Genomic DNA, 25,862 nt, shown 5'->3' with positions numbered 1-25,862 from the left:
TCCTCTGTCAGCTAGCATAACGTCTAATACCATACGATTCTGCAATGCAACAATTCTAGTAATCTGTAATTCCTCCGTAAGATTCCCAAGAGCAGCAGCAGTCTGATTTGTCACAGCTTCTACCACTCTTGTTAACCTTCGGATCTTCCTACTGTTCAGGGCAGCTCCAACAAAGAAAAACAGTCCTAAGTTAAAATCAATATACTGTTGCAGACTGGTATCAGTCTGATCTACATCATCAATTGATAAAGTACGTTTATACCTATTTACAGTCACATTATTCAATAATTTCAGATCCTTATGATAAGATGCGGGAGCTAGGAATACAGGAGGTAATAGAAATGATACATAGCATACCCCAGACCACCCAGCTGGCAGACGGTAATAACCTTTATTTCCACACACAAAATACGTATTATGGGAGGCCAAGAAGGTACTATTGTTCAACCCATCAATATTCAGAACAGTAATGCAATCACTAACACCAACAGGAATAAAACCCACACTCTGGACACACAGGTCCGCTTGAGCTTGTGCTACTTGAATTACAAACTTGTCCTTTCCCACAGTGTCTCTTGTGTTCGTAAAGATGTAGGGAATGGATTCATTGTCTGGTCGGTACTCTTCCCACTCCCAAATTGTCCCATTCGCTTGTGGATACCCATTTTTGTCTTGATGGCATTCTTTATTGAGTCTGAAGAGCAATCGTCCCACTGTTGGTTTCCGAGTAGCAAAAAGCAAAGTATACCATGCTCTACAAGAGCCATTATGAGAGAAAGGAAGTGGTATAAATGGCGTTCCTCCTTTCTTCTGATGAGCTGGCATCATCCAACATATCCAACAGTTCGTAGCATTCGTAGCAACGTGGGTATGATGCAGCATCTGGATGAAAGTGTTATTCAAGTAAGATTGTCGATGCTTCAACTCTTGATACGGTAATGTATAAAAGTAGTGCTCCTCAGGCACCGGAGTTGTCAACACAAGAATCTTCCGAGCAGGAGTTACATCCTCCACGAACCATGTGGTTATCCCAACAATGGCTACTGTCAACATGAACCCTAATGCACAAAGGATTTTCTTTTTCTCCATATCAAAACAAAAATAAAACCCAATATCTTCCTGAAACTAAAAGTCTGTCAGAACTCTTCCCCTTGGGCAGCGGTTGATTTCTTCACCAGCGGGCCAAGACGGGTGTCGCTACACTAATGCAGGGCTGATCCCCCCCCCTTGCCTCATCGGCTCTCCGTTTCACTAACCCAAGGGCCGTTCTGACAGTATGTCCCGGTACTGGAGAACTCACTTCCTTGGTCGAAGATGATATCGCCTTCCTCCAGGAGTCGCGTGGCCCGGAAAGAGCTCCTCAGTGGCGTTTGGCTCCGCAGCACGGCCTGTCTCTGCAGCCAAAATTTCTCGTTGATCGGTCAGCACGGCAGGTTCCACCAATCCGGGCGGCACCTTCCTACAGTGCAGAGAGTGGATCCAATTCTTTCTGTTGGAGACTCGCACAGCCGTCCTCGTTGCGAGGAGGACCTGCTCAGGGCCCACCCATCTCGGCTCCAAACTGTTCGTTCTGTCGAAGACTTTCACCATGACATGGTCACCGGGCCGGAGACCATGTCCTTCGCCGGTAGACCGATCAGGGAGCGCCTCTCGGACCTGTTGATGGATAGAAACCAAGTTATCCGTTAACTGTGCTAGATAATCGTTCATCCTTACACAAGGTACATCATACATAGCCTTAGGTTTTGGCGGACCCCAAATATTCATTGGGCGTCCGAAGACAATTTCGTAAGGTGTAAGGCCAGTTCGAGAGTGTGGTACCGATCTAATTGACAATAACGCCAGTGGCAGAGCGTCTGGCCAAGTCAAAGACGTTGAAGCTTGAATTTTAGCGATCTTAAGCTTCAGTGTACCATTATACTTCTCAACTAGGCCTGCAGACTGAGGGTGAAACACGGCGTGGAACTTCTGGGTGATGCCCAGGCCCTTCAAGACGTACTTTATAACATCCGCTACAAAGTGAGGGCCGTTATCACTCCACAGAAGTCTACAGATGCCATATCGAGGGAAGAACTCTTTCAGCAGCATCTTCGCAGTAGTCATTGCAGTATTGTCTTTCGTAGGGTACGCTTCAACCCATTTGCTGAAAGCGCAGACCACTACTAGGACATACTTCAGATTATTACAGCGCTCCAGTTGGATATAATACATCTGCAGAACCTCAAAGGGTGCAGTGGGTGCCACAAATCCTCCTGCTGGAGTTCGAGTACCTTTTCCTGGGTTATACCTCAGGCAGATCATACAGGTCTGCACCACCCTCTTCGCTGTGCTAGCAATCTCTGGATGCTCCCAGACTTGGGTAAGCAATTTCACAATTGCGGAAGCTCCAACATGTGCTAGCCCATGTGCCATCTGAACCATAGGCTGTACAAAAGCCGTAGGTAATTTCCATCTATCCATCTGCTTATTTCTCCAGCAGCCCTCGTCATCCAGTTCTCCCTCACTAGCCCATTGTTCCCGCTCTTTGTCAGAAGCGGTCCGTTGCATTTCTCGCACTTCCTCCTTCGCATCATGCCATCTTTCCACCTGTGACTTTACTACATACACGGCAGTAGCACCGGGCTGCATCGCAGTCTCCCGTGCTACTCGATCTGCTAACGCATTCCCTTCTCCAACTTTATCAACTACTTTCCTATGGGCGCTACACTTAACGATGGCAATTTTCTTTGGGTATGTCAGTGCAGTTAAAAGATTATGAACTAACTCTCCATGCATTATCTGTACCCCATGTGACGTTAAAAACCCTCTCTCCTTCCAGAGTAGGCCGAAGTCATGCGCTACTCCGAAGGCATAGCGGCTATCTGTATAAACATTCACACGTAGTCCTGTGCTGAGCTCACATGCTCGTGTTAATGCTATCAGTTCCGCTGCTTGAGCTGATTTCTGTGGTATGCGTGCTGTCTCCACTATCGTTTGCAATGTGGTAATCGCATATGCTGCTGAAGTCGTACCATCTGGTAGCTTCAGACAGGATCCATCCACCCACAGTTCTCCATCTACATCTGGAAAGGGCGTATCCTGGAGATCAATACGACCCTTTGTTTGTTCCTCAGTCACGAGAATACAATCATGCGCTTTCCGCGCCTCAGGCTGGGTTTCGGGGTATGGCAACAATGTTGCCGGGTTTAACGTTACGCACCTTTTTAACGTAATATGAGGAGCCAAAAGCGTCAACTCATATCCCGTTAAACGGGCACTGGTCAAATGCTGCGTCTTTGTTTGATTAAGCAGGGCATCAACAGCATGGGGGACTAATACCAACAGCTTATGAGATAACACAATTCCCTCGCTTTGGCGTATTGACACAGCTGTCGCCGCAACCGAGCGAAAACACCCTGGTAATGCTCGGGCGACAGGATCAAGTACAGCCGAAAAATATGCACAAGGGCGCTGCTTATCGCCGTGCATCTGCACTAAAACTGACAATGCACATCCATCTTTCTCATGCACATACAACGAAAAGGGTTTTGCATAATCAGGGGTCCCTAACACTGGTGCTGAACAAAGGGCCTGCCGTAGTTGCTGAAAAGCAGTATCACACTCATCTGACCAAGGGATTGGGATAGGCGTGTCCTTTGTCAAGAGGGCTAACAATGGCTTAGCTATGTGCGAAAACCCCAATATCCACTGTCTACAAAAAGAAACAAGACCCAGAAATGCACGCACATCCTTCTGTGTGGACGGTCTCGGTGTATCCAGAATTACTTGGATACGATCCGGTGTGAGTGCACGTCCCTCCTTAGACAAAAGGTGACCCAAATAAGTCACCTTTGGTCTACAGAATTGCAATTTCTTCCTAGATACCTTATGATTGTGGGATGCTAAAAAGGAAAGTAAGGATAACGTACTTTTTTCACACAACTCCAGGGTGTCAGCCGCCAGCAAGATGTCATCGACATATTGAATGAGGGCGACACCCTCGAGCAGAGCAAAGGAATCCAATTGTCGTTTCAAAGCCTGACTGTAAATGCTAGGGCTTTCTGTGTAGCCCTGGGGAATCCTACAGAAACGATAAGATCTATTATTCAATGTAAACCCAAAAAGATATCGGCTATCAGGGTGAATGGGAATGGAAAAGAAAGCATTCTTCAAATCAATCACTGAGAACATGGTCGCCGTAGGCGGGACCAAGGTAAGCAACGTCGTGATATCGGAAACCACTGGGTACTGAGGTATCACGATCTTGTACACTTCTCTCAAATCAATTATAAACCGATAAACTCTGGCATCCGTATCCTTTTTCAGTATGGGAAGAATCGGACTGTTACAAATGTTGTAGGGGACTTCCTCCACTACCCCTACCGCCATCAAATCCTGCACTATCTGTATGAGAGCTTCCTCACCCTCCTGGGAAATACGGTACTGTGGGAGGCGTGGTAACACCGCCCCCTCCTGGACGCTAATGTGGACCGGTGGAATCACCATTTGTCCCACATCAGTATCCGAAGTTGCCCACAAAGCACGAGGGAGGGTAGCTAACAGCGCATCCTCTGACATCGTACACATCCGTTCTGATCGAGGGTAATTGTCATTCAATATTACCCGTACACCAGCAGGGGAGCAACGGATCGTAGCCCTAAAATGCTTTAACATATCAAGACCCATAATGTTATCCGGTGTGTACGGGGCAAGCAGGAACGGACAGGGTGCAGAAAAAGAATCAACCTTAAACATGAGGGGCTGTGAAAGAGGGCTTCGGGAGAGTGTACCGTCAAACCCTACCGATGTGACCATTAAGCCGGATGGGGGAGCCCCCGGAACCAATTGCTTAGATAGCGCACTACGTGTCGCTCCAGTATCCACTAGGAACTGATCAGTAGAGCCCAAGACCTCAGCCGATACATAAGGGCCCTTCTGATCGACTGGCACCTCAACTGATTCTAACCCCCATCCAACGCATTCCTATGCATGCTGAGAGTCATGGTACCCCGACCGGTCAATCCCTGACGCTTGATACTGATGCTGGCGATCGAAAACATTTGATCTATCTCGGTGCTGCCCAGCAGAGTCAAAACGAGCCTGGTCGTTAGAATTCCCTCGGAAGTTGGAGAAACCCCCTCTACCTCGCGGGCCACCATAGGTATGCCCCTGACGCGATGCATGCAACACCGGGCAGTCCCTAGCCCAATGACCCGATTGCTTACAATACGCACATTGGTTCCTATTTAAATCAGATCGGCCCGAGGGAGGACCATAAGATCCTCCCCTACCTCTATTACTACCCCGCCGGGGCGGGCCATAGACTTGTGCCAACATCACCTTTGTTTTCAAATCTTTCGATTTCTTTTCCTCCTGGCCCTTTGCTTCTTGCTCCTGACGCTCATAATACTGGGCGATAGTCAGGAGGGCCGTCGGTGTAGCGGAGGACCAAGAACTTTCACTCGCTTTTAACCGGGCCGCAACTGCCGGCAGCAGATTAGCCACATATTTATCCGCAAAAAGGTGGCGACCCGTATCGTCAGTAAGCGACTGGCCACTAAAATCATGAAACGTCTCCTCAAAGCGCGTAAAAAAGTCCGCAACTGACTCGTCAACTTTCTGTTTACATGCAGCTAACATATTCCAGTCAATCTTTTTAGGGGGGATAATTGTCTTCAACTTAGCCACAATAGCAGCAGGGAGATGTAAAATATTCTGGGGCGGTTTCTGCGCAGGCTTCCTCTCCCTATCCTCATCCTCCAATTCAGACCATCGAGCCTTAAAAGTGGCAACATCATCTACCTTTCGCACAGATCGCCACATATCTGGTGGTAGAATAAGCCCAAAGAACAAATCTATATCTGCTAGAGTCATAACGCAAGAATTCAAGGCCCCCTCGACTTCTTCATAGAAGGCCGCTGGATTCTTGCGGGGGTCAGGCAGCGCATTCTTTAATGCCATCACATCAGCTCTATGCCACGGAGTATAAACCCAATTATACACAAAATATCCCTTAGCATCGGCGGAGGTAATGTCCGAGCTAGTCCCCGCTCCTTTAGGAGGAACATACAAAGGCGCCGCCTCGCGCATTGGCTTAGCATGCACTAGATCGCTCTTATCTGATTGAGAGGTGGATGAGTGGCCTTCTGCGGTACACGAATCTGACTGCGTCTCCTCCCCTGCTCGTTGGCGCACTTTTTCTCTGTGGGCCAGCACCGCGTCCCGCAAGGCGAATAGCCGCCGAGCCGTATCAGGAGCCTTAGAGGGAGGAAAAACACCATCATGCAATGCTTTAGCATCCGATGTCACTTCTTCAGGCTCAAAGACACTAGAATATTTCCGAAAAGCAGCAATCACTTCCTCAGCGAAATGACTCAAAAAATACAATCTCTCTCTATCCTGCCACGACCCCCAAATATGGAACAATTCATCCGCGGACACCTTACCCTTAAGTGCACGGAAAGAGATTTGCCGAAGCTCAGCCATATGCTCAGCCGATAACATGGACCGCGTATCTACCTTACCCGTACCCGGGACGGAATCTTGCGGCCTCGGAGCAGATGCGCCGACATAAGGGGGCGGAGAGCGATCTAGTAAATAAAAATCATCATCAAGATTATTAAGGACAGGATAGAGTGGCTGCCGAACAGCATATTGACCCGAAACTTGTAGCCTACGCTCCTTCTCTTGCCTGTCCGTCTGCTCTCTGTCCTCCCGACGCTTCGCTTCCTGTGCTCGCACATGATCATTCTTCCGTTGTTCTTTATCAAACAGCGCTTTCTCACGCTTCTCTCGCTCACGCACCTCCTTCACCCACAACCGCACACACTCAAACATATCCTGACGAGCACGCCGCTTACACATACACTGTTCCACATACTCAATCTTACGTATATCAAACGATCCATACAAAGGCCATCGTAACTCAGGATCTTTTTTTGTATATTTCCTCCATACTGTGCTGTACATTATGGAAGAAAGACCATGCTTCACATACATATCCCTATTAGGAGTCCCCTCTGGGGGAGCTGGAGCAGATTCCTCGAGGTTCAACCGGTTCCCAAAACAGCAACACCACTTACGGAGTGCGCTGAAAGCAGGCATGCTCAGAAATAATGCAAAATATGCAATATTATTGAAAAAATGGCACTTAATCGTTGCGCCGTTCAAAGTTACACAGCTCCGGAGAAATTTCTCCACATTACCTGCCTATATGTGTTGCAACGCATATATATTTTCACAAAGACAAATACAAAATATGACTAGTCATCACAAATCAAACTCAAATAGCCAGATCAGGCTGCAAAAAAACTCGGAGCAAGTACCGTACACCGGTTCTTACCAATCAAGAGTCCAGATTCCAACTGCCAAGCTCCACAATCGCCCAAACGGCTTTCACGGCAAGACCGACAGAAGAGGTCTCAGTCGAGGACCGGCGCCACCCAGACGGTCAGCTCGGAAGGGAAGGAAGAAAAACCTCGGGATGCCAGGGCTAAGACGCCGCTGGCAGTGATCACGTCCCCGGCCAAATTCCTCACCTTCGTCGCGACCAGTCCTTCGAGCATCCGAGTCGCCGATGAGCCCCACGTGACGGGCGCCAATTGATGAATACAGGCCCCAGCTAGGCCCGCAGGACACAAGGGTTCGCTCTCCTGTAACGGAATCTATAAGGAAGTTGGCACGGAAACTGCAAAGTACAAAGACAGCATTTATTAACCCTTAAGGGTGGTCCTACAATCCACACAACACTCTTCAGTATTGCATAGAGTAGCACAAAGAACTTGCGTACACAGTCCCCTTTTATACACAATAGAGGGGCTCATAAGTGGGTGGATACAACATGAGGCCGAAGAACATTACCATTTATGGTCATTTTCGATACTGAATCAATATGTGGGCGGAGCTAACACACTCCTTAAGCCCGCGAAAACATGGTCAAGCAAGGCTAACTGATAACAGATGTGGTCAAGTCTGGGCATGTGCCAGATGGACAAAGGAGCTATTTATAGACTGTTACTAGGCAGATTACAAGAGCAACTAACACAGAGGTTGGACTCTTCTCGTGGGGAACACGTGGAAGCATGACAATACAAAATGGAGTCCAAACTTCGGTCAACATTACAGAGAAAACATGCTCTATAAAAGGGGAATTAATGTCTTTAGTAAATGCTTAATCACATCGTTGTTTCAATTTACAACACGGCTACACATGTTTATGGAACCTGACCATCAAGAGGACATAGTATTCGATTTGATATGTTCTCCACAAATTCCAGTGCTGTTGGGCATACCATGGTTGAAGACCCATAACCCTGTGATAGATTGGGAGACTTCTTCCCTTTCTTTTCGTTCGCATACAAAGCAAGAAACAGTGATTGCCGGGACACAGGGTATCGTTGAGCAGTGCGAATCAGAATCCATTCCCGAGTTGCCTTCTTCCTACCAGGATTTAGCAACGGTGTTTGACCCCAAAGAGGCAGAAGTTCTGCCCCCCCATAGGGCATATGACTGTCGTATTGACCTTGAGATAGGCGCCAGAATCCCATGCAGCAGAGTGTATTCCCTCACCGAAAAGGAGAATACGTATATGAGGGAATACCTAGATACCATGTTGGAAAAGGGTTTCATTCGACCCTCTCGCTCTCCTGCCTCTTCTTCATTATTTTTCATACCCAAACGGGAAGGGGGTCTACACTGCTGTATTGATTATAGGAAACTAAATCTTGTCACCATTAAGAACCGATATCCGCTGCCTCTCATCGCTTCCCTCCTTGACAGGGTACGTGGGGCCCAGTTCTTCACAAAACTGGATCTACGTGGAGCCTATCACCTGCTGCGTGTCAGGGAGGGAGACGAGTGGAAGACAGCGTTCTGCACCAAGTATGGTTTATTTTAATATCTTGTGATGCCCTTTGGGCTTTGTAATGCTCCTGCTGCATTTCAGTATACAAGGCTTACCCCCAGTAGTTCTGTCGAAGAATTATCAACTGCTACATTGCCTTGAGATCACTGTGGAGATTATTGATTCTACTATGACATATATCACAGCCTGTCATCACAATAAAAAATCCTCCATTACTTTTCTTTCTCATTTATAGTAAACAACTATTAAAAATTAAAGCAGCGCATTGCCCTGTTACGGTGATTCTGTCGGACGAAGATACAGCACAGTGATCCACGCAACAATCCCAAAGGGGGGGGCGATTGGGTGCTTGAGATGTTAATCGGCAGGGAAACACCCACACGACTGGCAACACGTGTCTAAATAACCCCTTGACAGTAAAAAGGATCACTATTCGTCACAGGAATGGAGTGCCACCTGTAGGGAATAACGGAGGTGTACTTAAAGGAGTAAAAGGAAGGACTGGAAACAATATGCGGAGTAATATACTAAATAGGGAAACTCCGACTGATAATGTCAGCCCGAGTGTCGGATGTAGCACAGTTAGAGTGCTTGCCACAGAGAAGGAGAACCAATAGCCAGGAACGCAGGGGTTCTCTCTCTTTCTTTGAAGAAGGGAGAAGGAGGCAATAGTCGACCTGATAGTTGGGATATAACTGAAGGCAGGGCGACGGACGGAGAAAGCGGCAAACGATACCGCCAGCCACCTTCGGTAACGAGGAATAAGGACGGAAACAGGAAACACCTGACCGGAAGTCAGGCAGCTAAGCGACGGGACGGAGCAGGAACTCGGATCAAGAACGCTAAGCGCGTTTGCTTGCCTCAAGCTTCTTTATAAACTATAGCGTCGCGGAGCTGTAATCACGGGGCATGACAGTAATTCTAAGCGTACTTACCAGTAACTTGTATTTCTTTCCATAGGAATCCATTGTGTGGTTTTCAGCAGAAAAGTTTTTAAGTGTCCATTTTTGAAACGTACAAATATTTCTCTAAAATCGGACGAACTACGAATCACGAGAGAACCCAGGGCTGCATCTTTTAGCCCAGCACAGACCCTGAAAAGTAATCCTAAGCGTACTTAACAGTAACTTGTATTTTCTTCCATAGGAATCCATTGTGTGCTTTTAAGTAGAAAAGTTTCTAAGTGTCTGTTTTCACAAACTAAAAATATTCCTAAAAAATCGTCTGTATGACTTAAACACATTCTTTCAACTGTTTACAGGAGATTCACCTGTGCTGGATCCAGGATCCACCACTGAGTAAGAAAAAGTAACGATAACAGTACTTACCTGCTTAGTGAATTTTCTGCCATAAGATAACATTGCTGATTCTATGTGAAAAATTTTCTGTGTCAATTTTTAAAATACAATAATAAACCTTAAAAATCACTACTGTAACCAAAACGCTTTTGCTCAACTGTTTACAGGAGATGTCCAAAGACTGAATCTAGCATCCGGTCCTGTGGTTAGAAAAGTAATCCATAAAGTAACTAATTGCATTTGACTAGAAATTCACATTGAGCTCAATGTTGCTTTTTGTTTGAAATTGTGTTGCCCATTGCAACAACTGTAACTACTATACTTAAAAGTCTATTGCCTATTTGCAAAGTATTTAAACTAAAGTAATTCATTCAAATGGCTTTGATTGATTGATTGATTCTGAGAAAGTATATTTTGTATTGTAATGTATAATGTAATTAAAAAAATAAAATATCTAAAAATAAACAGTTTAAACAATGTAATAAATCAGTATAAAAAAAATCAGTATAACAATTAATACATTAAAAATTGTCATTTACAAAACCTTTGAAATTCACTGAAAACACCATAGGTTTCAGGCCTGATATAGTTAGGAATTAGCATTTAAAAAACCTACGAAATTCACTAAAAAAAACCAATAGGTTTCAGGCCTGATATAGTTAGGAATTAGCATTTAAAAAACCTGCGAAATTCACTGAAGAGACCATAGGTTTCAGGCCTGATATAGTTAAGAATTAGCATTTAAAAAACCTTAGAAATTCACTGAAAAAAGAATAGGTTTTAGGGGTTTTATAGTTATCTGGACATTTCACTCGAACAAAACCATTGAAATTCCTCCGATATAGTTAGTTGTACTAACTACATCTCGCGCGCCCGCAATCCACTGATGATGATGTCACATATTACATAATTCATGACATGGTCAGTGACATCACTGATGACATCTCAAATGACATCACTGATGACATCACTGATGACATCATCCACGTGACAATCAGATACACCTCATCATACACTAGTATAACCTTTCATCACTCCATTGACACACCAATACAAGTTTCTAAACACCCACTCAGTGATCCACGCAACAATCCCAAAGGGGGGGGCGATTGGGTGCTTGAGATGTTAATCGGCAGGGAAACACCCACACGACTGGCAACACGTGTCTAAATAACCCCTTGACAGTAAAAAGGATCACTATTCGTCACAGGAATGGAGTGCCACCTGTAGGGAATAACGGAGGTGTACTTAAAGGAGTAAAAGGAAGGACTGGAAACAATATGCGGAGTAATATACTAAATAGGGAAACTCCGACTGATAATGTCAGCCCGAGTGTCGGATGTAGCACAGTTAGAGTGCTTGCCACAGAGAAGGAGAACCAATAGCCAGGAACGCGGGGGTTCTCTCTCTTTCTTTGAAGAAGGGAGAAGGAGGCAATAGTCGACCTGATAGTTGGGATATAACTGAAGGCAGGGCGACGGACGGAGAAAGCGAATTTCTCAGTGATTCCTAGATCTATACACACATCTAATCACTTACCTTTAGATTCACTCATACATGCTGTCAATGATCAGTAGAACACTATCAAATATACTTATACACCTATATCAACATTACACGCCAGCACACATCCTAATCACTTATGAAGTCATCCTACTCACTTATGCAAACAATGGATCATACTTACTTTTACTTAGCTATACACTTATAAAAACACCACTTCATCTATTCATATAGATAATAGCTCATACTTAGTGTGTTTTAAAATCACTATTACAACTATACAGTTATCCATACAGTCACTCATACAATCACTGTGTCTTATGTATACTTATTTATATACAACAACTGACACATACACGGGATTTTATTTTTCTAGTTTGTTGGTCATGTACCATTGAGACATATATTTGCTCATCGCCACACCCATAAAGATATTCACTCACCCAAACAACTGCTATAACATGTAGTTTTAACTTTATATACCTACTGAATCAACTATTCACACATCTTTGGGCAGTCACACACCCCTCACCGAACCACACACACATTCACTCTCCCATACAAATAGTCAGTTAACTAATCAATAAATAATATAGACTTTCACGTAGCCAGTAACCAACTAGTGCAGCAGTTTACTCAACAACTGACAAAGTGATTCAGATATCCACACAGTTTAGTCACTATCCAATATATTTAATGAGACACTATAAATTAGTCACGTAAACAGTCAATCACACTGCTACTAAATCCTCCATCCAGATATTTATATTTACATATCCACTCATTCTTCAATGCAAATTGCTATATATATAGTACATATTTAAATAACGAACCAAACCACATTCTCTGTACAATGTCATCAGTGATGTCATTTGAGATGTCATTAGTGATGTCACTGACCATGTCATGAATGATGTAATATGTGACATCAACAGCAGTGGATTGCGGGCGTGCAAGATGTAGTTAGTACAACTAACTATATCGGAGGAATTTCAAGGGTTTTGTTCAAGTGAAATGTCCAGCTAACTATAGCACCCCTAAAACCTATTGTTTTTTCAGTGAATTTCTAAGGTTTTTTAAATGCTAATTCTTAACTATATCAGGCCTGAAACCTATGGGTTTCTCAGTGAATTTTGCAGTTTTTTTAAATGCTAATTCCTAACTATATCAGGCCTGAAACCTATGGTTTTTTCAGTGAATATATATATATATATATATGCAGTCAAAAAATTCTCCGAACCACCACAGCAGCTCAACAGCAACAGCAGCGGCGAACAGAGGGAAACAGACCCCGATAGCAATGGCAGGTAGATTTTTATTCTTTTACTCCGTGATGCTTTTCGAGCACAGCCGTGCCCTTGTTCACACACTAATATATATGTATACCTCTAAAAACAGTATTTTGAAAATAGATTAAATTAAAAAAGTAGTAATAAATTTTAAACGTATTAGGTTTAATTAAACAAATACTATAATCCTATAAAAGTCACTAAATTTAAAATGAATATTTTGTTTTATAATTAATTAGAAAAATTAAATAAAAAAGTTACTACTTTTTGAATTGGGACCCCACAACATTTGGCAGATTTACCTCATCTTGTAATTAATCAGCCAGACTCATTCTTGCTGCTTGCGCCAAGCATGGTCGCAAGACATGGGTGACATTTCGGAAGAGGACTGGCAATAGCATCTAGGCTTCGATTAATCCAACATAAATATTTACACATTGAGTGTCACTTAGGGCCCAATTTATATATTGGTGGCACGTATAGTAAGTTACAACGGTGAAGGAGTATACATACTGCCAATATGAAGGCCTGCCCTCCCAATTCAAATGCAGGCGGACATTCAGTCTGGCCACAGTGGAGACTACCCTGTGTTCACCTTGGCCAAACTTCTCTGATGGCCCTCTGAGTAAGGGCCTTAGAAGAATTGGCAAAATGTCAACCCACCTAATTTGGATGGGAGGACATATACTCATTTTCTACTGCATCCTACTGCCTGGTAAAACCTGGTGATAAGGAACAGTAATATCATTATAATCCACCTCCAGTCATAGTGGAAGACTAGTGTGGTGAGGGAAGCATTGTGATTTTTCTTATAAAAAAAGAATACTCCATTTCAGGATTTTCTTTTTGAAAAGAAAAAGAAAGAATACTGTTTGCTATAGCGCTGCATCCTGCCGATGCAGCCCTGAAGCAAAGAGTAAAATTAATTGCCTGTAAACACCAGGGTGGCGGGTTGGTGGTGTGTCAGTTTACTCCATCCCCATTGGGAATGGCGGGTCACCGTCTGTGATATAAATCAGCCCCATAGACTGTAGAAAATAAATGCGTCTGGTAGCCTCCGCAACATGTCTGAGATGTTCATCACAGATCGGGTACTTACTGCACAAAATCCGGGTATGCAGGGTGCTTGCTGTCTTCTGGAAGGGACAGTTTTGAGGTTGAGACTTCCTAGGAATACCAAATTTACTATCCTACATGTCAATATTTATTTGGATGTGAACAGGTATATGCTGGTGGTGTTATGTCTGAGCCTAGTATTGGCAAAAATAGACATTGCAGGTAAATAAATAGGAAGAAGGGACAAGACCTTTGCATGAGAATGCAAAAGCCACTTTACATGGGCAGAGGTTGCCCACTGAAAGACTTCAAGATTTGGTCAAACTGGTGTCAATATAGAGGGACTGTGAGAGATCGGACTGCCGCATTAATACTTTAATTGGAAAGGAAGATTGGGGTTCTGACTCCAGAGGATCCGGTATGGGATAATTTGGGCTTGATTAACAGGGACCTCCAACGGTGTGTGCATTTGACTCCTTGCCTTGGATAAAGATTAGTGTCTCAAAGGTGGCTTTGGTTACGTGGACAAAGTGGATTGGTTTTCTCTGTTTGGTATTTTTTTTAATGAATTATGGTTGACTTATTCTTTGCTTATGCCTTTCATCCAAGGCTCTGTGGGCAAAAAAAAATCTATAAAAATGTGTAAATAAAGAAGTCGAGATAAATAAGATTAAAACAACTAATAAATTAAACTAACTTAAAAAATGTAATTAAATACACAGATCAACTAACTAACAAATAATAAACATAACATTTAATCAATGAAATGATTTAGATAATTAATTATCAGTTAACCTCAAACATCATTTGAGTAATATTTTTTAATTATGATTAATTATTTTATTCAATAACTCCCACCATAATACTCTACAGACCAAAAATACCCACTACTAAATTAAAGATTACTAATTAACTAATGTAAAAATATTAATTTACACATGATAAATGACAAAGTATACTAAAAAATAAAATACAATTTATTAATATAATACTAAGACCTATAAATAATAAAACAAATAATATAGATTAAATTAATTAAAAACATTATTTTATACAGCTATATTAAAGTTAACAATATTATATGCAGCAATATTTTAAAACAAAACAATATTATCTGGCCCTATTATCGAGTTAGCAGTATTAGTGCATTAATCAGTACTCTGGTTTCCACATAGGACAACTAGGCCTGCCACAGAGAAAATAGTTTTGGGGGACTTGTCACTGTAGGAATTTTTAAATATTAATATTCTACCTGTCTCCCCTTCAATACCATGCAGCCTGTCTTATGGGCTTAAAGGCCTACACTAGGATGACTTGATAATATTTATAAAGGAGTTATTTGCCTGTCAAAAGCATACTTTTAACAGGTTTTACACTGCATCAGTAACAAAACAATGGGAATGATAGCTTTCTTAACCGGTCCAGAACACATCCTACCTTGTTCGAAACAATAAAAATCAGGTATGCTGTTACACAGATCCTAATATACCACGTTTTGGTAGGTGGAGAAATTCAGGTCACCATTTGGTTTAGTAGGACCTACAGAAAGTACACCTGATTGTTATTGTCTTACACCGCAGCCATCAGGCTACATAGGGTAGGCATTTAGCTAGGTTTGGACTGCCACTGTAGTGGATGGCAAAAGAGGTGCTGCAGTCCAATAGAAGCACTTAAGGTCCAGGCCCTCGGTGGATTTTATTCACCATATTAGCGGCCTTCAGGGAAGGTAAATGTTTTTATCAAGCGTAAGGCAATTTCCTTTAAAGGGAGAGCACAGGAACTTTACACCTGATTAGCAGGGGTATAGTGCACAGAGTTCTAATGCAAGCACAAATAGTGTCCAGCAAAAGGTGCACAATCTGGGGTGAACATGCAAAAAGGGCATATTTCCTACAGCACTCTTATATAAATTTCAAAAAGATTCTAACGTTTAAAACAATCTTATTAAGTTGTGAGGGGAAAAGGTGCAGCTTTGCACAGCACCACACAAAACCTGCATGAATCTGAAGCTCTATTTTCAATATGCCTTTATTGTTTGGGCCATACTGTACTCCCACCGGCATAACCTTTAGTAATACAGTAGCAAAATAAACTGCAATATTATCCTCAGTGATGGACTGTCTCAGCTTTAATGCATTTGGAAAAAGTAGATATGTGTCCTCATACAGTTTGCTGGAAAGCAAGATGAATTATAATCTGAAATACTGGAAATGGCATTGTACATGTTGATCCACTATAGATGAGTGCATCATAACATTTAAATGTCAAATACCACTATAAAGAATATTAATCAGAATATACATGTTTTCAATGTAATATGCTGCGGATTACAGTAAGTCTAGGCACAACTTTGGCATTCAAAGTAGTGCTCTTATGCAGATAGACATATGTGAAAAACATCCTTCCTAGAAGATATTTAATTATGGTGCTTTGTATTCAATTTTAATTATGGAGAACACTTGATAAGCTAGAAATAAAGTAGGCAGTATTTATGAGGGACTAAATTATTTAATTCTAAACTAATTTTCAAGCTGCAAAATACTACTACAAGAGAGTGAAAAATAGCTTTATTCTATCCATGTCACTTCTACTTTATAGAGTGATGCTACTGCAACTTTATTCATCTGTTTTTATGTCCTTATATTATCCATGCAAATGCCACTTTTGCCTGCTATGCTACCTCCACTGGATCTCTACCTATTAATGCTCCTACCGCGTTATCTGTGTTAGAACTTAGAACTTTAGTAATAAACCAATCAGAAGTAGTTTAAATTCTGCAAGTCGGCAGCTGCAAATAGTTGACTTTGTGAAGAATAATGTTTTTTCTGTTCATGCTAATGAGGGAATCCCTTTGCCTCTGCGCCTGTGCCTTATTAGCGACGCAGGTGCATAGGCACACAATCCCTTAGGAGGCACACTGACAGTGTGCTACCTAAATCAGTGCGCCTCCTGAGACCAACCCTTTGCAGGGGGTTAAGGGGTACTATGGACCCCACAGACATCCCCTTGTAGGTGAGTGCAGTCACTCACTGCAACCACCTTCAAGGGGATCCCTAACCCCTTTGAAAGTGCCGGCAGGTTGCCCCCTGCACAGTGAAACACAGAGCGGCTTTAAAGCAGCTACTCCGTATTTCACGTGTATGCGCTCCACCCATGGCAGCACAAGTTCGCGGCTGCCCTTCCCCATTATGCAGCATATTTTCCTTCATTGCAACAGGCACACCTTTTTAAAGGTGTGCTCGGTGCAATGAAGGAAAATGTATGTGTAATGCTACCCCAATACAGGAATTGGAGCTCAAACCACTGAACTGATTCTAATGTTTCTTTGCATCCATTAAATTACTTTTGATTATTTATGGCCTATTAGATACTGTGGTGTATGTTAATAGTGTTACCCCTTACATTTTAAATACACTTCACTGATATTCTCCTTCTATTTTGTTATATCTTTATAACTAACTTACCATTCACTTTTAAGTTTATGACAACTTATGCTTAATTGGGGTATCTGTTGTACGCATAGCATAAACTGTGTCTCTGAAGACGCCTTGTTGCTTAGGCTAAACTATTGACAGTGGCTCAAGGTAGTGCTGGCAGAACGTGGGCTAACACTCTCTGTAGACCAGTTTGTTTGTGCAATGTGAAAATGGACTCAAAGCACAATTTAATGTAAAAGACTCTTTCTCCTGAGACATTAGACTCTCCCCTGAGACCTAAGAGTCTTATGCCCAATACATCTTGACACAGATTGGTTAACATTTGTGTCACTAAGCGAGAGTGGGCCAAGTTGGCACTAAGATAATTTCTGCCTAGATGCCATAAGGTAAAGGTAACAACGTTGATCAACATTTTCATGGTGAAACTAAATGTAAGGATTAGGGCTGTTCTTAGAGATGAGATTCAGAGGCTTATAAAACAGGTTTTAAGATGTAAAGAAATAGGGAGTCCTGGTCTAGATTTCCCTCTCAGGCTCTAGAAGATAAAGCTATAGCATCATCTGATCCTGACGACAAAGACAACATACTTTGATGCTGAGAAACTGCACCTTTGATTTACAGTCTTGATTGGTAAATCTGTAGTCTCTTGACAACAAGAAATTGGATATTTAACCAATGTGTGGTAGTTTATATTTTCTCTGGAAATAGACTAAAGGGAAGTAAACAAACACTGATATTGACAAAAAAGTGATCAAATCCACCTTTTCACTTCAACATACCCACAAAAGCTTAATGTCATATCTGTGTTGTTAATTTGTAAACATTTGAGTAAAGCATCCTATTTTGAATTTCTAAAGTCTAATGGAATACAAATTTAGAGAGGTCAGGCAATAGAGAAATGGATCATTTTGTTCCTGAAAAAACTTTTTAATTTAATGTCGCTTTGAAATTGCTATTGTAGCATGATCACTATCCCCTGAGTACTGCCAAGAGTAGAATGGCATGGGAAATAAAATGTACATTCAGAGTGAGTAAGGGAAGTTCCTAGAAAGCAGTAAATATAATGCAGATGGAAAAAAGCATATCAGGCTGTAGCTGTGATAGCTTAACCTCCGTCTACAGTCTAATTGGTTGAAAAATACTCAAGAATGTAGGTAAATCTTGTGTTAGGTTTTGAGAATGCCTACATTTCTTTGCAATTTTTGAAGCCATTTAAGCATAAGGAAACAATTTTCAAATTCTTTTCAAATGCCATATTTATTTTTGTTTGCAGCAGAGTACGCCTGCCATTTCTTATTAAACTCTCTTTTAAAATTCATATAAGAAAAAACTATAGGGAGTGAACCACAAGCGGATGCCTCACCTACACTGCTATCTCCCAAGAGGTGAAATGAGAGAATCGGTTTAGGACTGGGTGCACTCCCTGTAGACATCCACTGCCCAAAAATTGCCAACATAAGTTAGGGAAAACAGATGAACATAACAATCAGAGGTACATCTCTTTTGCAATGTCTATGTTAATTCAAAGTATATCCACAATATTCCAGAAGTCACTGGAAATCTTCTCTTTGTTGTTACTTGATAAGTAGGTGCCAAAAACCAGCCAATGCGTTTCATCCACATGAATGTGGACTTCTTCAGGGATGTAACATGATAAATATATACAGAAATATATAAAATGCCATCTGAACAATAATAGTGACAAAGACAATACATGTGAACCAAAACCTCCATGCATACAGAGAAATACAACATGTTAAAAATAGACAGCATGCATGTCGACATAGTGTGACACACAAAAAAAACAGAGTGATGTGATTTAAAAAAAAAGAATTATTGGTTGAAAACATTGCATAGTTAAAATATGGAACGAATCTAAACATTTGAGAAATTCTATTCATCATCCAAAAATTGGGATTCTAAGCCTGTTCATTATTATCATCAGGAATAGAAATAAAAATTCCTGAAATAATCCATCTGATGAAAAAAGAAAAAACACAAGACTAAGGGGTCGATTACGATGTTGTTCGGAAAGCCCCCGAACGCTAGTCGGAAGCTTTCGGACCATGGTCGGAGAGCTTTTCGATTGACACGCTTGGTTTGCGGTCTTACCACCGAATTACTATGTTGGCCGTCAGAGCATGAACCGGCCCATCATTGCTATGTGGTTCTGACCATCTCTTGGAGTCTTCTCTGCACCATAATCCCAAATGGACAGCGTTTCTGCTGTTGGGATTTCGATGTCGGTTTCCCACAGCCTTTCTGTCCCAAGCAAGTCCCATACCTCGAAAAAACAACTGGATAATATGGGGACCAGGTATTGGAGGATCATAATGGAGCTGGGGCAGACTGGGGGCAAGAAAACCACAGAAATCTAGGGGCAAAATCGGATGTAGACAATGTAACCATTACCTCTGCCCCACCCCAACCAGCCATTAGAGATTTCTTTAAGACTAAAGAGGGACTAGGGGATCAGATGCCCAGATCAGATCAGATGCCCAGTGAATTTCTACACAAATCGACTTGAAGATACCGGAGTCAAACTCAAGCAAAAATGCGAGCGACATTAATGGAGCACGGAGTGAGGAGAGTTTTGAAAGTAACGTAACCCCATTTAGTGGGACGGATAATGAAATATCTCTAAGCAATGCCTCAAGGATGCCCCCTCAAACTGGGGTTGGTCATCATGTAACAGCAAATAATCCAGAAAGCACCTTGAGAGGTGGTTCGCAGGGCGACACCATGGCTGAACTCTGCAGTACGGTAGTCCTGCAATCTTATGTGCAGACTCTTCAGCCTGAAGGTTCTTACAGAACAGGCTCTGATGGGTTATTAGGAGTCGATATCATATCAGATGGCACAGATTCTTCTCCCTTACGGAGGACTCACATTCTGTAACTTACGAGACTGGGCCTAGCGATACAGAAGATAGCGCTTCAGCCTCTGGCTCGAGTATGCTTGAGGCACTCGAGACTGCTTTTAGACACCAGAAATCTCGAAGGAGTGCAAGGGGATCTAAAAATCACTCTGAGGCCCGAAAAAAGAAAGGAAAACACAGCTCCGGTGCAGGGCTAAAATAGGACTACTCCGAATCAATGATCATGGGCCCCCTGGATTCAGTGTCTATGCAGGATGGAAGCTCCTCAGTCGAGCAACAGGATGAGGCTGCCACGAACATAAACCCAGCTTTCAGAGAACATCGGGCAGAAACAAGGGCTGATGGAAAAAAAGCAAGACAGGCCACAAAAAAACTGGAGGGTGCAGTACGGAAAGTGGGGAGAACCTGCCTAGAGATTGGAGAGTGGTTGGATGCTATGGAAGAAAGAACTTCTCTGGTAGAAAAAGAACTGATCGTTGTACGAGAACAGACGAAGTGTCATGAGGCTCGACTCACGGACGTTATGTGGAAACTAGAGGACCTGAAAAACCTCAAGAGAAGAAATAACCTTTGTTTCCTGTGCATTAAAGAGGGACTGGAAGGGGATGATATCTGCTTGTTTATTCCGGATCTCCTTAGAACTGCCTTTCCCGAGCTCCCAGGGTGGGATTGGGAGCGGGAAATACAGAGGGCTCATAGATTTCCTTTTGTCTGTAATAAAACCCACAGTCAGAAATCAACTCAGCCAAGGGCCATTTTGGTCTTTTTATGGTAATTTCTCTCTGAGACAGGAAATATTCAAGAAAGCTTGGCGTGATGCAAGAAGGCATTACAAGGAGTCATCTTTTTTCGTCCACCCAGACTTCTGCCATATTACCGTGGAGTGCAGATGGCGTTTACTGCAGTTAATCAAACATTATCAAGGCGCTGGTTTTGAGGCATTTTTGTTGGCCCCGGCCAGACTCAAAACTATTGTGAAAGGCTTGGTAAAGTTTTTTTACATCTGAAATACAGGCAAGAGAGCATCTGGTGCAGGCTCAAGCAGAGAAAAGAAATGTATAACCAGTCGGTCAAAGGTGTTCGAGCTGAAGTGCTTAAGACAGGGGGGTTCATTAGATAGTCAGTATATGGGAGAGTAGTTATGGCTATTTCTGTTTCTTTTCTTCCACTGGGTGTATCTCTCTTCTTTTTTGGCAGCTCCTGTCTTTTTCTTCTCACTATGGGCCTCTATATAAAAGAGAGGGATCCGGCCTCCGGAGCTTTGCTTCCATAATCACGACTTAGTGCATAAGGAGGTAAGGGGGTGAGGGGCTACTGCGTTTCTCGCTATCGCCATCCCACCGACCTGGTTGGTCTGGATGCTTTCAAGGGCAGGGGGAGGGTTAAGGGCGGAAGGGGGTTCAAGGGGATTTTGTGCAGGGGGATCATTTGGGGAAAAGTTAGTTTGCAATTTGCAGCTAAATAATGTCTTGTGTTCTTTTGAACTTTGGGTAGTATTAAAAATTGTTAGCGAATATCTTACATTTCCACAAGCAGATTTGGTGTGTCTTCAGGAGACCCACATAGCTTGCAACAACTGTAACATGATAAATTCCTTAGGCTTAAAAGCTCTCGCCCATACAACCCAAGACGTTAGGACTAAGGGGGTCGCCATTCTAATGAAAGGTGGGGTCATTATGCATGGTAGAAAGGCTGTGGGCAAGAACGGTAGATGGATAATTATAGAATGTAGTGGTGGGTCAGAAACGTTTACGTTATGCTCCGTCTATGCTCCAGTCTTGGACGATCCTGGGGTGCTGAATTTTTTAGCAATCGAGTTACCTTCTTGGCCTGCTCCGTACATAGTGTATGGTGATTTTAATAGTAACGGATCTAGAGGAGAGAACAGAGAGGAATGGGGTATTCAGCAAAGGGCGGAAACTTAAATCATCCGGGGCAATGAAAAACCTTTTAATGGACATCGGCCTGGTGGATGTATGGCCTAGTCTGAGGGCTCAGGAGCCAGGCTATACTTATTATTCAGCACCCCATGGAAAGTTTGCAAGACTTGATTATTTTTTAATCTCACCATCCCTACTCCAGGAGGCTCGGTGGAGCTCTTTCCTAGGGTGAGGTCAGATCACAACCCCCTTGTTTTTAAATTCTTGCTGGCAGGGCTAAGAAAGAAGCATAAGAAGTGGATTTTTGAGAGAGCACTCCTTTCCGATCAGGAGTACGTTGAGTATATGAAGGGGTGGATTGTGGAGTTTTTTAGCAACAATAAAGCTAGCGCCCACCCTGGAATGATTTGGGTCGCTTTTAAAGCGTCATTAAGAGGTGAAACGCTTCGAAGTAGCTTGATTAAACAGGAAAAAAGAGAAGCTCAGATTAAAGGGTTCTATCAAAGACTCGCCCTTCTCGAAGTAGAACTAATAAATACAGTGAATAGCGGAGGCGATACCACTTCAGTTATGAATCTAATTGCAGTCACTAAAGCCTCTTTAAATGATTTTAATACCTAGAAGACAGCAGGTAGATTTCTTGCTAAAAGGCAGCAGTGTTATGGATATAGCGAGAATGTTGGGCGATTGCTAGCATTCAGGGCTAGGCAACAAATTGCTGCAGGACATATGAAGCAGGTTATGAACAGGGAGGGAGATATAGTCTCTGACCCCGCAGAGATTTGGGAGGCATTTAGGGGGTACTATGAGGAGTTATATACTGCTCTACCTGTAGGGAGCCCTCAAAGTCAGGATGAATGGGGCAGGTTTGCACCAAAGATGAGGGTCCACCAGGAGGAGAGTCTCCTGTTGGGGTTGGAATTTTCTCAGGAGGAATTTCATCCAGCTCTTCAAGCTCTTCCATCGGGTAAGGCCACGAGGACTGACTGTATTCCGCTAGAGTTTTATAAAACCTTTGTCAATGAAGTCACCCAGGAATTACTTGAATTATTTAAAGAGGTGAGGGAAGGGGCGGCACCACCAGGCACATGGGGCACCCCCAATATCATAATTTTTTTAAAGAAAGGAAACGATCTCATGAATCTGGGTTCCTACAGGCCTATAACACTCTTAAATAGCAACACTAAGCTTTACTCAAAGATCGTCGCCACTCGATTGAATAAGGTAATGAACCATCTAGTTTCAGTATGGCAGCATGGATTTATCCAATGGATTGGGACTGTTAACCATGTTAGGCATGTCATCTCACTTTTTGATGCTACCGAGGCCCTCATGAAACCTATGGGGGTGGCCTTTTTGGATGCTGATAAGGCCTTCAATAGGATTTAGAGGGGGTATTTATGGAGGGTCTCGGAAGCCAACGGTCTAGGAGGCTCCTTTATCAGATCAGTACAGGTTCTGTATTGTAATGCTTCAGCACGACTGCAGATAATGGGTGAAGAGTCTGGGACTTTTTCAAATGGTAGGGGAACAAGACAAGGGTGTCCCTCATCTCCCTTTCTATTCGCACTATACATAGATCCCTTCCTTAGACGGCTGGAGGCATCTCCAGATATTTTACCTCTAACTCTCCATTGCTTGGATACGAAATTATTGGCCTATGCCGATGATGTGACAATTATTATTATCGACCCTGATAGGGCATTGCTTGCGGTGGCAACCATTGCGGAACATTTTGGGACATATTCGGGGTTCTCTTTGAACAAGAGAAAAACTCAGATCTTGACAAATAGACTTATCACTTCTACTGATGGTAGTTTATCTAGGAATACATATCACGGCAAAGATAGATGACATCATCGATATAAACTTGGCTCCTATAACGATGAAATTAAAGGACGATTTGCGACGATGAGCTGTCTATTATTGGAAGATGCAATCTGATTAAAATGATGATTTTACCTATATTACTATATAGTTTTTTGCACGATTCCTTTAGAAATACACAATGACTGGCTTAGGTTAATTGAGAGAGAGGTGGTGCGATTCATCTGATCATATGGCAGAACCAGAAGATTCAATGTATTTTTGTCCCTCCCTAGGGACAGAAGCAGGCTGGCGCTTCCCAACTTTAAATTGTATTACCTTGCCGCATCTCTGCAATATTATTGGCCCCTTTTCGGTACCAGGTCTAGAGAAGAATATGGCCCCAGCTTTATTCCATCAATTTCCGAGATGATGATCAGATCACGGGCTAATGGATGCCTCTTAAAGATCTATGTAACAAGTTATTTTAAAAGGACACGGTTCAAGACTCTGATTACCGCATTCTGCAACTGGGCAAGTGTTCGGAAAAAACTGGGAATTGGTTGGTTTAGTAGATATACTCCCTTGGTTGGTAATGATCAATTGCCAAAGGTTTTGCAGGATAATTTGTCTATCCACATGAACCCCAAGAGAAGTACTTGGGGATGGGAACGAGAGGCGTGGGGCACCAGGAGCAGGCAGCCTCCAACATACACTGTTTATCACAAAAAGAGCTGCTCCCAGTCTAGTGACCTAAGGTTATTTTGTGAGTGCTGGCATCTCACAAAAAGTGAAAAACTGGTCTCACACACCACCTGGTGTCCTGTTTCATCATTGACCAGTCCTCGCACCCTAAAAACTTGGTTTGATATGGGGCGGGCATACACCTGGAGACAGGGATGCACTTCTAAATCTAAAATAGTGATTATAAAACTCCATTACAGATGTCAAACTAAATTTTAATGTGACTGGCATCTGTATGGCAATTAAAACCAAAAGTGCGGTGTATTGAGGATATTATTGTCCTCCCACCGTAACGTGCGTAATAAACATGTTTCTGCCTATTGGCCCGGTCGGGTCCGCGGCATTCATCAGAACTTATCAGAAACAATGGGCTCCACCCTTACCATTCTTTGGTTAGAGTGTTCCACTGAGTGGGGTGATCAATATCACACTCCACCTTGGTGAGGTAAAAATTCTAAACTGTAAAGAAGAAATACAAAAGATACAGTGCAACTAAGCACCTAGGTCTTAAAAAGGAAAAAGGAAAAACTCCAGACAGCCACATTCACATGCAATACATAGTGAGTGGCTATAAAGTGCAGCAAACGTGACATTCATCTGGGCACTTCAAACTCAATAATGGGAGGTGAGTCCCACATTGCTTACCCTTTTGGTGGGACCTACTAGCCCCATAGGAGGCTGCGGAGGGAAGACCCCTTTGGTCAAGCGCTATAGAGAGGAGAAAGAAAGCAGATGAGCAAATAAGCTGTATATAAATTGCTCTGGTTAAGGCGGTATGCGTATGTACGCATTGATATGAGGAGCTTCTGTGAGGTTAACACTGGAATCACACGTTCATTCCAAATCAATCATACTCTTACTGTTGTTGGTCTGTCTCCCACTTCTACACCTATGTCTCAGCAGCTCGCCTCTTTGATGACAACTGAAGGAAATGGCTGGGAGACCTTTTATAGCATTCGTGCATTGATGTTAATGCACGAGTGCACGTAATCAGGTATGATTAGGTGGTTAGGCGACATCCGGGGTCGCCAAATGGTGTTGACTAAAAATGCATGGCTTGCCTGTCGTTCGGAAGTGAGTGCGGGCCAATACATGGAGATCCGGAATCTGTGTGTATCGTCATCTGGCC

This window comes from Triturus cristatus, chromosome 2_2 (assembly GCF_964204655.1).
Source record: "Triturus cristatus chromosome 2_2, aTriCri1.1, whole genome shotgun sequence".
Lineage (NCBI taxonomy): Eukaryota > Metazoa > Chordata > Amphibia > Caudata > Salamandridae > Triturus > Triturus cristatus.
The sequence above is the reverse complement of the archived record's forward strand: the minus strand, read 5'-3'. Positions refer to the sequence as shown.